The sequence below is a fragment of the Glycine max genome, chromosome 15, assembly GCF_000004515.6.
Source record: "Glycine max cultivar Williams 82 chromosome 15, Glycine_max_v4.0, whole genome shotgun sequence".
NCBI classification, from domain to species: domain Eukaryota; kingdom Viridiplantae; phylum Streptophyta; class Magnoliopsida; order Fabales; family Fabaceae; genus Glycine; species Glycine max.
The window spans coordinates 14,790,240-14,805,169 of NC_038251.2; the positions used below are offsets into that span (position 1 = coordinate 14,790,240).

General features: G+C 31.4%; 1 protein-coding gene across 1 annotated transcript in view; it reads left to right on the forward strand.

Moving 5' to 3' along the window:
- The first annotated feature begins 3,950 nt into the window (after positions 1-3,950).
- The window catches only part of LOC100792945 (calcium-transporting ATPase 8, plasma membrane-type), a 29,430-nt gene continuing 18,450 nt past the window's right edge, over positions 3,951-14,930 (forward strand). Inside the window, exon 1 of the mRNA XM_014767915.3 lies at positions 3,951-4,011. The gene's annotated coding sequence lies outside the window, so the exon portion shown is untranslated. The remainder of the gene's footprint in view (positions 4,012-14,930) is intronic.

Sequence of the window (14,930 nt, forward strand, 5' to 3'; positions counted from 1 at the left end):
ACTCTAGAATCATCAAATTGAAGAACCAATCGCCTTTCTTGTTGAATGAGGATAGAAAAAAATTTGTCTAAATCAGGGAGGGGGTCCATCATCATTATATTTGACCTAACTGTAGAGTATTGTTCATTGAGGTCCTTTAAGAATCTAATCACATAATCACCTTCTCTGTAACTCTTAATAATAGGGATGAGTTCACAGGAACAAACAACAGCACAAGTGCATGAAGGAATAAGGCGAAAGTTGTCCAATTCTTGGATTAAACCTTTCAATTTTGTAAAGTAAGTAGTGATATTAGCATCACCTTGTTTAAGCAGATAAATTTCTTCTTGTAAGTCGCTGATTCGAAATACATCTCCTTGATAATAACGTTTTTTGAGAGTATTCCAGATATCCAATGCATTCTCCATCCACATGATGGTTTGCAAGATTTCTGGATCAAGAGAATGATGAAGTCATGAAACCGCCAAGGTATTACAGTGATCCTATAGAGTGAAATTGGGATTATTAAGAGCAAGCAAAGAACCATACACAAATTTGACCTTTTTCTTGGTCTTCAAAGCAAGGAGCATATCACGCGACCATGAGTGGTAATTTCCACCATTGAGAACCTGAGCAACAATCGCCACACCAGGATTCTCATTTGGATGAGCATAATAGGGATTCAGCAAGTTTGTAAGAGTTGCATTATTGATAATAACATTGTTCGCAATTGGGTCAACATTTTCAGCCATGATTAACTGAGGAAAAAGCTTGAAGAATTGCGATTTAAGATCAAGAAAGTGTAACAACAACAATGGTTGCAAGAATGATCAATCAAAGATCACAGCAAAAGGGAAGATTTCAACTGATACCATGTGAAAAGAATAAGTTTGTAAAAGAAAGAGCATTGTGCTCATAAATTCTCATTATTTAACTCTAACAAAAACACAAAAGGACTAGATATATAAAGCTAAATGGCTAAGCTAACAAACTATTAAGCTAGCTGTACAAGTAAGAGAAAACTAATAAATTACTAAGTCAACTGTACAAAAATAGAAAACTAACAAAAAAACAAAAAACAACTATGGTAGCTAATAGCTTGCTATAAAAACAGAACTTAGCAAAGAGTCTAACAGTAGAAGCGGAATAGTTTTTAAGTGGAGTTGATATGATTCCCATAAACTAATAAGTAGTATTCATATTACATCTCGTCTCATTATATAAAAATAAAATCAACTATATATTAAATATTATTCTAAAAGTATTTTTTTACAGGTATAATTCTAAAAGTGTTGATTAATTACAAATTTTATTAAATTAAAATATTACATTTCATATTATCAATACATTAAATACATTATTTTTATTATTTTTTGTATAATGTCATTCTAGTAATGGTCAAAAAACCCGAAATAAAATAAGTACTGCATCCTGATTTTGCATATTGTTATACAGTCACATAGAGTATCATCGTTTAGTTATTAGATAACTTCGATAATAATTGAAATAATTTTTCATTATTTGATAATGTTGGTGTGAAAATCCGTCGCCAACAATAAAAACTTATTTTACATACATTAAAAATGAATGACAATTAAACTCAAAAATATTCATAATTGATTACTAAAAAACTTCTTATAAAAGCATTAAATTCTTATTTCCGTCTAGATATACATACTGCCTTATCTCACATGCACGAATTGGAAAAACATGCACGACCCAAAAATGAAACACAGTTTTGAAATTGTGAACATCATGAAAATTTCTGGTTAAGTGTGGGGGTGTCATCAGCAAGCTAAAGATATATAGGTCCTAGGAATATAGGATAGCCTTAATAGGGCCATGTGAACGACCACAGATTCAACACTCTTAATTATTCCATTTAATATATACGTACTTAGTAACAAAGGGAAGTGCTTACACCATGCATGCAACCAGCCAGTTACAATCACGCACACTATAAAAGGGAAGTGCCAACTTAGGGGAATTAGCTTGGCAACATGCCAGTAAAGATGAACTGGGAGGAAGTCACTTGAATTTAACAATCTGTGCCTTGCTTGATCTTGTGGGATAATGGAGCCAACCTAGGATGTTAATTAAAGTAAGGAACAAAGTAATTAAATAGACGAAAAGAAGATAATTATCAGTCGATAGTATTATATACTTCGTTCCTTTCGATGGCTGCAAGTAATGGGGTACGAGCTGTTACATGTAGAATGCTGTGACACCGAGGATATAAATTGAATGGGTGCAACTCAATCGTTAATATCCACTGAGTTTGTGTGAAATAATGAGTTTAATGCAAATTAAATTTTTAGAGAGACAATAAATTTTTTAAGTATAACTAAGTTCAATTCAAAAGATCAATATTTGTAGGGATATTTTGAGATATAACGTATGATATAATTTAAGACGTACCTTGACTTGTGTGAGAGTAATATTTAATTATATAGTAGGGACGTGAGTGATAAAAGTAATTAACTCTATTTATAAAGGTAAGGGCGAATCATAGTAATTAAGGTGAAATTACATTCACCTTTTTCATAATATATAATCTCTCTAAGAAATTTTAGGACATTTATTAATTGAGGGGCGTTTGTGTAAGTTGAAAAAAAGGAGAAAATATTAAATATAGTTTCATTAAAATTAAACTTTAGGATAATTAAAATAGTTATTCCTCATATTTAAACATAAATATATAGTATTCACAAAATAATGTAAGAAATGATATTAGTGTGAACTTGTGATATTCTGATTGTCCTTGTGTACACAGATAGAATGAAATACCGAATTGGATATAACAATAAAATTCAAATCTGTAGACACTGCACATACCTGATCCTAATTTGACTTTCACAGGGAAAATTCGTATTTGATTGAATTGAAGTTAAGGCTTCCTCCAACTTTGTAAAAGCTGATTCGGTAGAGTTCAATTTTTGGGATATAAAACTCTGTTCTGCAAAAGTCCTAATGTATAGTCTAGCGCTGCTAATGTTATTATATTGGAATTTATACATTAGTATATATATATATATAAAATGGTTCCTACACTACGGTTAATACTCAATTTATACATTATATTGGAGTAATATACTCAATTTATACATTGAAACACGTAATTTTATGTTGGAATTTACAAAAATACTTCTGTAACTTTAAATCAAACATAGCTTATAACTAATACTCTACATTTTCAAAACCATCCTATTATGTTCTTCCTTTCCATGATTGGTATTATTTGTGGTTTGTACGTATTTGATATTTTTTACGCTTATGTATTGAAAATAAGCTGATGCTAACACGGATTAATTAAAGCATATGTATGTTGGGATAATAAATTACAAGAATGCACCTTGAAATATGCAATAGTATTAATTTAGAAATACACTGTTGTAACTATAACGACTTCATAATAACCTATTTTACATATGCATGTATTTTATCCCAATCACAACTATTAATTTTCAAAACATTATTGAGGATGAAGATTACTGTAATTTATTCTCTAAACAAAAAGAAATTCCTTTTTCCACAAATTTTATTAGTTACCATATATGGGTCAAAAGACAAAGTTTCGGACTTAATTTATTATTCACTTTATCTCATCTGTAAGTTAAGAATCAAGCTAGGGATACCAGCTACCCTCTTCTTCCATTTCAAAGATATCTCTGCATCCGTACAATACTTTGGCTGCTTTTCAACAAATATCAGATACATGCAGCAGGTTTAAATTGCAAAATCAATCTTCATCTGGTTTCATTCAGTGAATATATCGCTCTGTTTAATACTCTGGTATGATATTTAACACGAATAATGGAGCACAATTTGAATATGCATATGATTATGAATAATATATGTTTAAAGATGAAAAGTTGTTGCATGTGTTGGCTTCTCAAGAGAATGAATCATCTCTGACATGCTATCTCATGATGTTGCAGATATACACGATTCAAAGGTATTAATTAGCTGCAGATATTAGTTGAATTGATCATAAATCTAAAGGAAAGTCAGTTGAAGCATCCTTCTGAAAAGGTAGAAAATCTCTTGACCAATATCTTGTTATTACTTTGCTGTGTTTTGCAAAGGTTAATGCAGCTATTACTTAATAAAGGAGTTGGAGTGGTTGAAAGTTTAAATTACCTTTTTAATATTTGTCGGGATGATTGATATATATAGGGGCTGAGCATTAAGCAATTTAGGTAGTTAGTAAAGGACAAAACAAACATATAATTCATTAAGAGGCTGAGTTCACCTTCAAAAGTGTAAATTGACGTGAAATTATCCTAACTTAACTTAACTAGTGATCCTGAGTTGAAAATCTTGTGATGATGTGAATCCTCCTTGTTTTACTTCAATTTGGATCAATTTTAGGATGGAATTTGCACACCAATTTGAGTTAGAAACGTATTGTTAACTTTTATAGGTTTCTCAGCCTATAGAACTTGGATTGCAACGATTCCAAAATGAGGTGAAAGAAGACATTCTAAAACGCAATTTAGGCACAAAAAACACCAAAAAAATGTTAAGAAAAACAAGAGATATGTAAATAAGAAATTCTAACAGAATTGCAGAATTAACATTGCAGAAATTAAACAAGGAAATAGAAAATGTGAAAGAAAGAATAAGATAGACGCCACAAACAATGATGTTTGATAAGCCTTGAGGATCGCCACAAGAATTGAGCAATTCTTGATAAGATCAAATGGTTTAAGGAAGAACCCTAATAGAAACAATTATCATGCTTCAATCATAAAGCCCAACAAAAGTCCCTTGTCTATTCGCTTCAAAAAATGATTTATACAAATCAATTCTTATGCACATGGTAGAAAATAAAAGAAAAATAAAATATCAACTTTGTAAGCATAACTAAAATGCCTTAGTGATTAAGTGAGGCATAATTAAGCTTGAGATCTAGGTCTAAAAACCAATTATAAGCAATTTATTATTATTATTAAATTCCTAAGTCAATAATTGACTTCTATTCTCACTCTAAGCAAGCAACGCATGTGACTAGCAACCCACACATGCAGGCCTTTAAATGTTGGATCCCTTCATGCAATTGGATTGCCCTCTGATTAGTCATTATATGATGTAAAGCTTTTGGGGTCTTTTTATCTCTTGCTCTTGTCATGGGCCCTCCCATGCCTTGTATTGGGTCTTTAGCTTTCTTCTAGGCTTGGGCCTGGTCTTTGATGTCCTCATCATTCCCTCCTTCTTGAAAAGCATTTGCCCTCAAATCAACTAAATCATCAGCTGCATAAAAAATAGATAAATCAGCCACATTAAAAGTAGGACTTATACCATACTCACCCGACAAATCAATTTTGTAGGCATTATCATTGTTTTTGGCCAGTACTTGAAAAGAACCATATCCTCTTGACCTAAGCTTTTACTTCCTTTGTGAATGGAATTGTTCTTTCCTAAAATGCACCCATATCCAGTCACCTGGTTCAAATGTCATTTTTCCTTCCTTTGTTTGCATACTTTGTATACCCTTCTATTTTATTCTCAATTTGGGCCTTGATTTTCTCATGCAACTTCTTGACATATTATGTTTTAACCTGCCCAGACTTATCTTTAAATTACGAAATGTTTGGTAAAGACAACAAATTCAAAGGAGTCAAAGGATTAAAATCGTAAACAATTTCAAAGGGTGACATTTAAGTAGTACTATATAGTCCTATTATAAGCAAATTCAACATGAAGCAAACACTCTTCCCAAGTCCTAAGATTTTTCTTAATAAAAGCTCTAAGAAAAGTAGAAAGAGTTTTATTGACCACCTTAGTTTGCCCATCAGTTTAGGGATGTCATGTAGTTGAAAACAACAATTTAGTTTCAACCTTACCCCCACAAAGTTCGCCAAAAATGTCTAAGAAATTTAGAATCTTAGTCACTTACAATACTCCTAGGTAAACCATGCAATCTTACCACCTCCTCGAAGAACAAATCAGCAACATGACAAGTGTCATCTACCTTCTTGCATGCTATGAAGTGAGCCATCTTAGAAAACCTGTCAACCACCACAAGAATCAAGTCCTTTCCTCCCTTGGACCGAGGCAAACCTAGAACAAAATCCATTGAAATGTCAATCCAAGGATGTTCAGGAACTGGCAATGGAGTATACAAACCACATGGCATAACCTTGGATTTAGATTTCTTGCAAACAAGACATTTATCATAAAACTTATGTACATCATGCTTCATGTGAGGCCAATAGAAATGCTCATGCAAGATGTCATATGTCTTTTGTACCCCAAAGTTCCCCATTAAGCCCCTTTCATGTGCCTCTCTAATAAGCAAGTCCCTAACTGAACCCTTAGGCACACAAAGTCTCTTGTCCCTTAACAAATACCCATCATGCCTAAAATACCCATCAGATGCAGTATGAGAACATGTTTATATATAGAAAAGTAGCATCATGGTCATACAATTCCTTAATGACTCAAAACCAAGAACTTAGTTTCAAGGGTAGACAATAATGCATACCTGCAGGAGAGTGCATTAGGAACCACATTATTTTACCTTTCTTATGTCTGATCACATAGGGGAATTTTTCAAGAAATTCCACCCACTTGGCATGCCTCTTGTTCAACTTTCCTTGTCCTTTCAAGTATTTCAAAGACTCATGATCACTTGAATAACAAATTCCTTAGGCAAGAGATAATGTTGCCAAGTCTGCAAAGCTCTAATTAAGGCATAAATTCCTTATCATATGTAGAATAGCTAAGAGCAACCCCATTCATTTCTCCTAAAATATGCAATGGATGCCCCCTTGCATCAACACAGCCCTTATGCTACCCTAGATGCATCACATTCAAGCTCAAAGGATTTAGCAAAATTAGACAAAGCAAGAACATGAGCATTAGTTAACTTTTCTTTCAAAGCATAAAAGCCTTCTCTTGTTGATCCCCCATTCAAAAACAACATTTTTCTTAACAATTTCATTTAGAGGTGCAGCCAAAGTGCTAAAATCTCTAACAAACCTCCTATAGAAACTTGGCCATGAAGCTCTTACCTCACTTATATTTTTGGGGGTTGGCCAATCTTGAATGGCTTTCACCTTCTCTGGATCAACCTGCACTCCTTGTGAGCTAACAATAAATCCAAGAAAAATGACATGGTCCATACAGAACACACATTTTTCCACGTTAGCATACAATTTCTCACACCTAAGTGCTTCCAAAACACACCTCAAATGCACAACATGTCATCATAAGATTTGCTATAAATAAGAATATCATAAAATAGACCACAACAAACTTTCCTATAAATTTCCTTAACACATGATTCATTAATCTTATGAAGGTACTAGGAGCATTGGTTAACTCGAAGGGCATAACCAACCATTCATACAACCATATTTAGTTTAAAGGTTGTTTTCCACTCATTTCTTTCTCTAATTCTAATTTGATGATATCCACTTTTCAAGTCAATTTTAAGAAGACAAAGCACCATACAATTCATCCAACAAGTCATCTAACCTAGGAATGGGATGTCTATACTTTACCGTGATGTTATTGATGGCTCTACAATTTGTGCACATCCTCCAAGTTCCATTTTCTTAGGGACTAGATGAACTGCACATGGACTCAAGCTTTCTTTAACCCACCCCTTTTGCATCAAGTCTTCAACTTGCTTTTGAATCTCCTTGGTTTCTAGGGATTGCTCCGATAGGCTGGCCTATTGAAATGAAGCTCCTGGAATGAGATCAATTTGATGCTCAATGCCCCTAAGAGGGGTAGACCTTGAGGCACTTCTTGGAAAAATTTCAAATCTGCAACAAAGAAGAAACTTTTTGGAAGAATAGGACATGGCCCTTTGAATTACACTCTTTACTCAAAAGTAAGAGTATTGACTTTCTCATTGCATAACCCTTTTTACTTCTTTTTCTTTTATAAACAATTTGATTCTTTTCTCTCTTTCTCTTTTCCACCCTCTTTTCCTTTTTCTTTTCACTTGTTTTTCTTTTCTCTTTTCTCTCTCTTTTCTTTTTTCTTTTTTTTTCTTTCTCATTTTTAATTGATCCTCACTAACTTCTCTTGGAGCAATGGTGCAAGAGTAGTTTTGCGATCTTTATGCAAAAAGTAAACTTATTGGTGAAACCATCATGCATGACTCTCCTATCATACTGCCAAGGCCTCCAAGAAGCAAATGACAAGCCTCCATAGGCACCACATCACACAAAACAAATCTTCATATTTCCCTATGGAAAAGCCCACTTCAACTTGCCTATTCACAGTCATCTCACCATCTTCACTAAGCCATTGAAGTTTGTACGGTCAGGTGTGGCTTAGTCTCCAAATTCATTTTTGAAACCAACCTTGCACTAGCCACATTAGTGCAACTCCCACATCAATGATCAAAGAGCATAACTTCCCTTGGATGAGGCACCTCTGCATGAAAATATTTTCTCTTTGACAGTCATCCAATCAACTGCTTGACTACCCAACATCTTCTAATCATGAACAAATCTCCTTCTGACTCTCTTTCTCTTCATGCTCCTCTTCATCGCTAGATGGGGAAGATTCTGAAGAAGATTCACTAATTATTTTTCCATCCTCCTTAAGTAACATAGTCTTCTTAGTTGGACATTGAAAGCTATGTGACTCTTCCCAAACACTTGAAGCACTTAATCTCACTACTCCTTGCTTTCTTAAGTGCCTCATCGACTTATTTTGAGTTCTTTGAGCTGTAACATTGGGATTGCTTGTTGATGACCCTCCATCCTTCTTATTTCTATCCTTCAACCAGAGAGTGAAAATTAGATGAACTCCTCCTCATGGCACTCTTTCTCTTCAATTGTTGTTCCACCTTAGAAGCTTGATGTACTAAGTCTCCAACTCCACATAATTTTGCAACTCCACAACATCCCTTATATCACTATTAGCCCATGTAGGAAACGAGCCATAGTAGCCTCTCGATCCTCCATAACATTAGCTCTAATCATGGAAACCTCCATCTCCTTGTAATACTCATCAACACTTCTACTACCTTGTGTGAGTCTTTGTAGCTTGTTATGAAGGTCTCTTTGATAATGAGAAGGAACAAATCTTCCTCTCATCAACCTCTTCATTTCTTCCCAACTATCCACCAAGGGTTCTTCATATCTCGCCCTCTCCTTTTGTAATTGGTTCCACCAGATGAGAGCATAGTTAGTGAATTCCATGGTTGCTACCTTCATCTTTTTATCCTCAATGTAATTATGGTATGCAAATAGTAGCTTAATTTTCATTTCTCACTCCAAATATGCTTCTGGACCACTCTTTCCTTGAAAAGGGGTATGTTCAACTTTACTCCTTCAATTTTGTCCTCTCTAGCATCACCCTCATTATTTTCCATCTCCTTCCTTCTACCTCCACCATCATCACCATTTCCTTGATTTTCTAGTTGTTCAATTCTCCATACAACTCCGGTATGTTTGTCAACATTCTTTGCATTTGGCTGTAATGGCATCAATCAACAATCTATTGTCTCCCCCTAGAGAAGGGGTACCATCACCACTTGTACTACCATATTTCAAGTAAAGGACCAAAAAAAATGAAGTAATAGGACCTCACCACTCTTCTCACGTGTTTATACTCAAAGATGTATCATGTGTATAGTGCTCTCTTTTATGACTTTTTTCTAATGTTCACTCTTTGCCTTTTACCACTCTTTCCCTCACTTAAAGTTCTTACTTAAACCAACAATCTATAATCAAGAAGACTTTTAAAGGTAGCAATCACAGACTTAAACAAAATCTAGCACCAACAAATGCAAAGAAGTAGTAAAGAACAATTTCATACCAACAAACAAGCAAACAAACATTAATTTTATGGAAAAACAATGATTAGAGAAGACACTTGACACTTAGGAATTTAATCAAACAAGTGGGTGCAATGAATTTAATGAACACAATTGATTACTTTTTTTTAACTTCTTTTGTGTAGATTTTTTTTTCTTTTTTTTAAATGCTTCTAATAATGAATATATAATTTTGGAATGAGCTTGAAGTTGCAACAATGTGAATGAAACTGAATTAAAATTCCCAACAAAACAAGCAAATATTTAACACTCAACAACAACTTTAGCCCAAATCACATGGATTGAAAGGATTAAATTTATGAACAATGATGAACATGGGATGAACTCCAAGAACACAAATGCAAAATTGTATGAATGAACAAGAATGAAGAAAAAGACACTGGAAATTGAAAGAGTAAATTATGACCAAACAAAGGCTGTAACAAATTGCATAATTAAATTGCGCAAATAGAATTTAGGGATTTAGGGTTACCCAAAAAGGCAAAACATGATTGAAAGAGTAAATTGCATAATACCAAATGATGTGAATCCCCCTTGCCTTGCTTCAATTTATCAATTCTAGATAAAATTGTACCAATTAGCCAATTATTTCTTATTCGTTCTTAGCCTATAGAACTCAGATTGGAACAATTCCAAAATGAGGTGAAAGAGGACATTCTGAAATGCAATTTAGGCACAAAAAACACAAAAAGGTTAAGTAAAATGAGAGATATGAAATAAGAAATTCAAACAGAATTACAAATTAACATTGCAGAAATTAACAAGGAACAAAAAATGTGAAAGGAAGAACAAGATAGGCACCACAACAATGATGTTAATAAGCCTTGAGGATCACCACAAGAATTGAGCAATTCTTGATAAGATCAAATGGTTCAAGGAAGAACCCTAGCAGAGACAATTTCACCTTCAATCATAAAACCAACCAAAAGTCCTTGTCATTCCTTCAAAATGATTTATACAAATCAATTCTTATGCACTTGGTAGAAAATAAAATTAAAATTAAAATTTCAACATTGTAAGCATAACTAAAATGTCTTAGTGATTAAGTGAGACATAATTAAGCTCGAGGTCTAGACCTCTAGATATTGGATCCCCTCATGCAATTGGATTGCCTTTAGATTAGTCACTATATGGTGTAAAGATTCTTGAGTCTTTTTAGCTTTTGCTCTTGTCACAAGTCCTCCCATGTCTTGTATTGGGTCTTAAGCTTCCTTCTGGGCTTGGACCTGATCTTTGATGTCCACATCATGTCACCTTCTCGTTTTAGTTATAAATAACTTACTTTAACTTTTACTTCAAAAGTTAATTATAACTATTCTCCAAGTTGGGTATGGATCTTCTCTCAATATTGGATAACTTGCTTCAAAGTTTCCTATTTTCGTCCTTTTATTCAAAGAGTTCATTTCTTAATAAGGTTCAAAGAGAGCAAGGTTGATAACTCATGTGAGTGGCAAGCACATAACCCTAGGGACGTGGCAGTGTTAGGTTTGAAGATATAATACTATGTCTGAAAATCACATTCTCATGTTTTATATCATATCAAGCGTCATAGTTTGTGATATCTCTTTATATTTTTTTCTTCTACCTATACTCCCAAATATAGAGTCCACTCTACCCTTCATTCATTTTTGGGTTTCTTCCTCTCGTCATAGCATTTACCAGCCTTTGCTTTGCTTTTATTTTCTTGTCTGCGTTCTGTCCTCGAATGGTCTAGCTCGTCCCAACAAATAAAATATAATTATTCATTACTTTTTCAATTCAATTTTTAAAGTTGTATTTCTTTCATTACTTTGTTATTTTCGTACAAAAATAAAATAAAATAAAGGTACATACCTCTCGTTCCAATGGAAATTGTGAGGTGGGTGGCCCTCACTGTCTGACTTCGTCCGCATTGCCATATCTAGTAAAAACTACACCACTCCACAAATAAAGTATTTTTTTCATGCTATAATTAATAAAGCCTTGATACACACGTATACACGCCAAAAAATCTTTTTCTTTATTGCCAAATATTTCCAAATAACAGAAATAAATATTTGTGGATGTGGACATAATTTTTTTAATGCAAATATGAATTTGTGCATTTAAATTTTTCTTTGAAATGGCGTGCTTCTTACCTTTATTTATTTTTTCTTTTTTACGAATGCTTCTTCCATAATTCTTTGCTGCACGCGTTGCTGCCTAACTATCTGTTAGTGGTGGTGGCCATTAACATAACACATGGAAAATAATTCTTTGAATTGTGATACACACCAAATATAAGGTGTAGGACGTGTGTGTTGGGTACGTAGGTGTCTTGGAAATTGGAATTATTGTAAGTTAGGTCCCGGGAGTTTCAGACCTAGATTTTCTGTTGTCCCTTTCTCAGTTGTCCCTATACTGTCCCTTGAAAACCACAATAGAGAAGATAATTTGGGGAGTTTTTTTGCATTTGATCCATTGTGAAGTGTTCCTACCTGAAAAGGGTGATCCTATTTTACCATACCTTCTCTTTTGATTTTACCATCCAAAACCAAGCATGAAATATTTTTCTTTTTTGTAAGTTGTCCTTCACAAAATTGAAAAAGCTGTTAAATTTTTACCTATAAAGTTATTTTTAACACTTGATATTTTATTATAAAATAGTGAAATTTAATTTGAAGATTGAAATAAAAGAGGATAGATGGAGATGGAAAAGATAAACGATTAAGAAGATCATTAAGATAAAAAAAATAGTAATTTAGAATGATTGAGAGATTTTTTTAATTAATTATCGAAATAATGGGTAAAATAGATTGAAAGTCTCATGCTGCAAGTTTTATTTTTACGCAATTTCATGTTGCAAGTTATATTTTAATTCGGTTAATTTTTCCAAACATAATTATATACTATCATAATCTATTAAGAAAATAAAAAGTTTGAGATTTACGATTATATTTCTATTTCTGTCTTCTCCTTTATTTCAACACGACCAAACATAAGAGAATCCTAATCTCTATTCTATTTTTCCTCTGTTAATTTTCACGGCAACAAATAGACCGTTGGTGAGAGGAAGTTTTCTCTATTCACCTCATGAATCTGTAAGAAAATTATAGATATATGAGGCGGCAAAAAATAATTAGAAAAATTTAGTAAGTTATTAATGTAATGTTTATAGGAATATATGAATTTCTTGATTCTTTTTGTTTTTTAAACCAAGGGAGGCGAATTTATTAAGTTGGGGTATTTTTTTTAAATTATCAATTGGGGATGGATTTTGAATTATCATCCATTTTGGGATAAGTGGGAAAATATATTATGACTTCTGAGTTAAAAATTATAATATCAGTTATTACTTCTATTTTTTTATTTTATTTTGATTGAAGTCATGAATTTTTTTATAACTTCAATCATTTTTTTAATTTACAGCTTTAAAGTTGTATAAGGATTTTTATTATGACTCCAAAGTTATATATAAGTTTTTTTTTACAACTTCAAAGTTATATAAGATATTTTTTATGATTTCAAAATCATTTTCTTGATTTTGACTTCTATTTTTTTCATATTATTTTTTAAATTGTAAATATATTTTTTAATTTAATTATTTAATAAATAAATGTTTTTTTAATATTTTGTATATATTTTTTATATGGTTTTATTTAATATTCAATATATTTTTTAAATATTATTTTATTTTATTTAATATATTTTTTATATTTTTCTAAATTGTACATAATTTTTTTAATTTAATCATTTAATAAATATGTTTTTATACTTTTTTAGTTGTATTTAATATTTTGTATATTATTTTATTTAATATATTTTTTATATTTAATATTTTCTATATTATTTTATTAATGTTAAGGATTTTTATTTGTTTTGTAAATTAAAAAATAATGAAAAAAATTAAATTTAAAATTTTAATATTATTTGATAATGTATGAAATTATTAATTTATTTAATGATAATTATAAAAAATATTTTTTTTAAAAGACTTACATGTGATCATATTTTTTAACAACAAAATAATAAATAATTATAAGTGATCATATCATACTAGAAACAAGAGGAGTAAAAGAAAAAGAGATTGTAAAATAAGAAATCACTTATAAATTTATTACAATAAGATGAGAGACCTCGACGTATATCGAAAAAAAATCACTCTGGGATGTTATCCCATTATTAATATTTTTGCTAAACTAAGATGAAATTTTCATTTAAATTTAAGTTTTTTGCATTATTTTTTAATTTAAAAAACAAATAAAATTTCTTAACATTAGTAAAAAATATATAAAATATTAAATAAAACTAAAAAAGTAAAAAAATATTTATTAAATAATTAAATTATTTTTTTATAATTTATTTTAAAAAAATATACAAAATATATTAAATAAAAAAATATTTAAAAAATATCAAGTATTAAATAAAAATCATATAAAAAATATATACAAAATATTAAATGAAAAAGTAAAAAAAACATTTATTTATTAAATAATTAAACTAAAAAATTATTTATAATTTAAAAAAATAATATGAAAAATAAAACAAAATAAAAGTATTAAACAAGATAAAAATAACTTTAAAGTCATAAAAAAACCTTATACGACTTTAAGGTAAAAAAAAAACCCTTATAGACTTTAAAGTCATAAATTTAAAAAAAGTTAAATAACAAAAAAATTTATAACTTTAATTTAAAAAATAAAAAAATAGAAATTTTCCCAATTGGTAAGTTTGCCCCCAAAGGACCTGCCGTACAGCACCTTCAAAGAGAACTTTTCTCCACTTCGTAATGTCAGCATCGCCTCATAGTTTACGAGGCAACCTTTGTTCCTCTTTTTTATTTTATGGTTATGTTATAAACGTCGACACCATCCTCTGAACCAATTCCATTGCCACAGTTTTCTGCATCTAGCTGATTGCTATCACGTCTTATCAGGTGTTTTATGTTGTTTTTTAATATCTTGTTTCGATTCATTTTCCTTACTCAAATTCTTCAACATTCACCACGTACACACGTTGCGTTACATTTTCACGCATTTGCTTTGGACTCGCCACGCTGCCTTTGCAACTTTACCAGCTTGCATTCACTAGTTTTTTTCTTCCATTTCATTATTCAACAATCCTTGTCTTCTCACCAATACAAATTTGTCGTCCCCCCTTTTTATTTTTGTTGAAAAAAGAAGAAGAA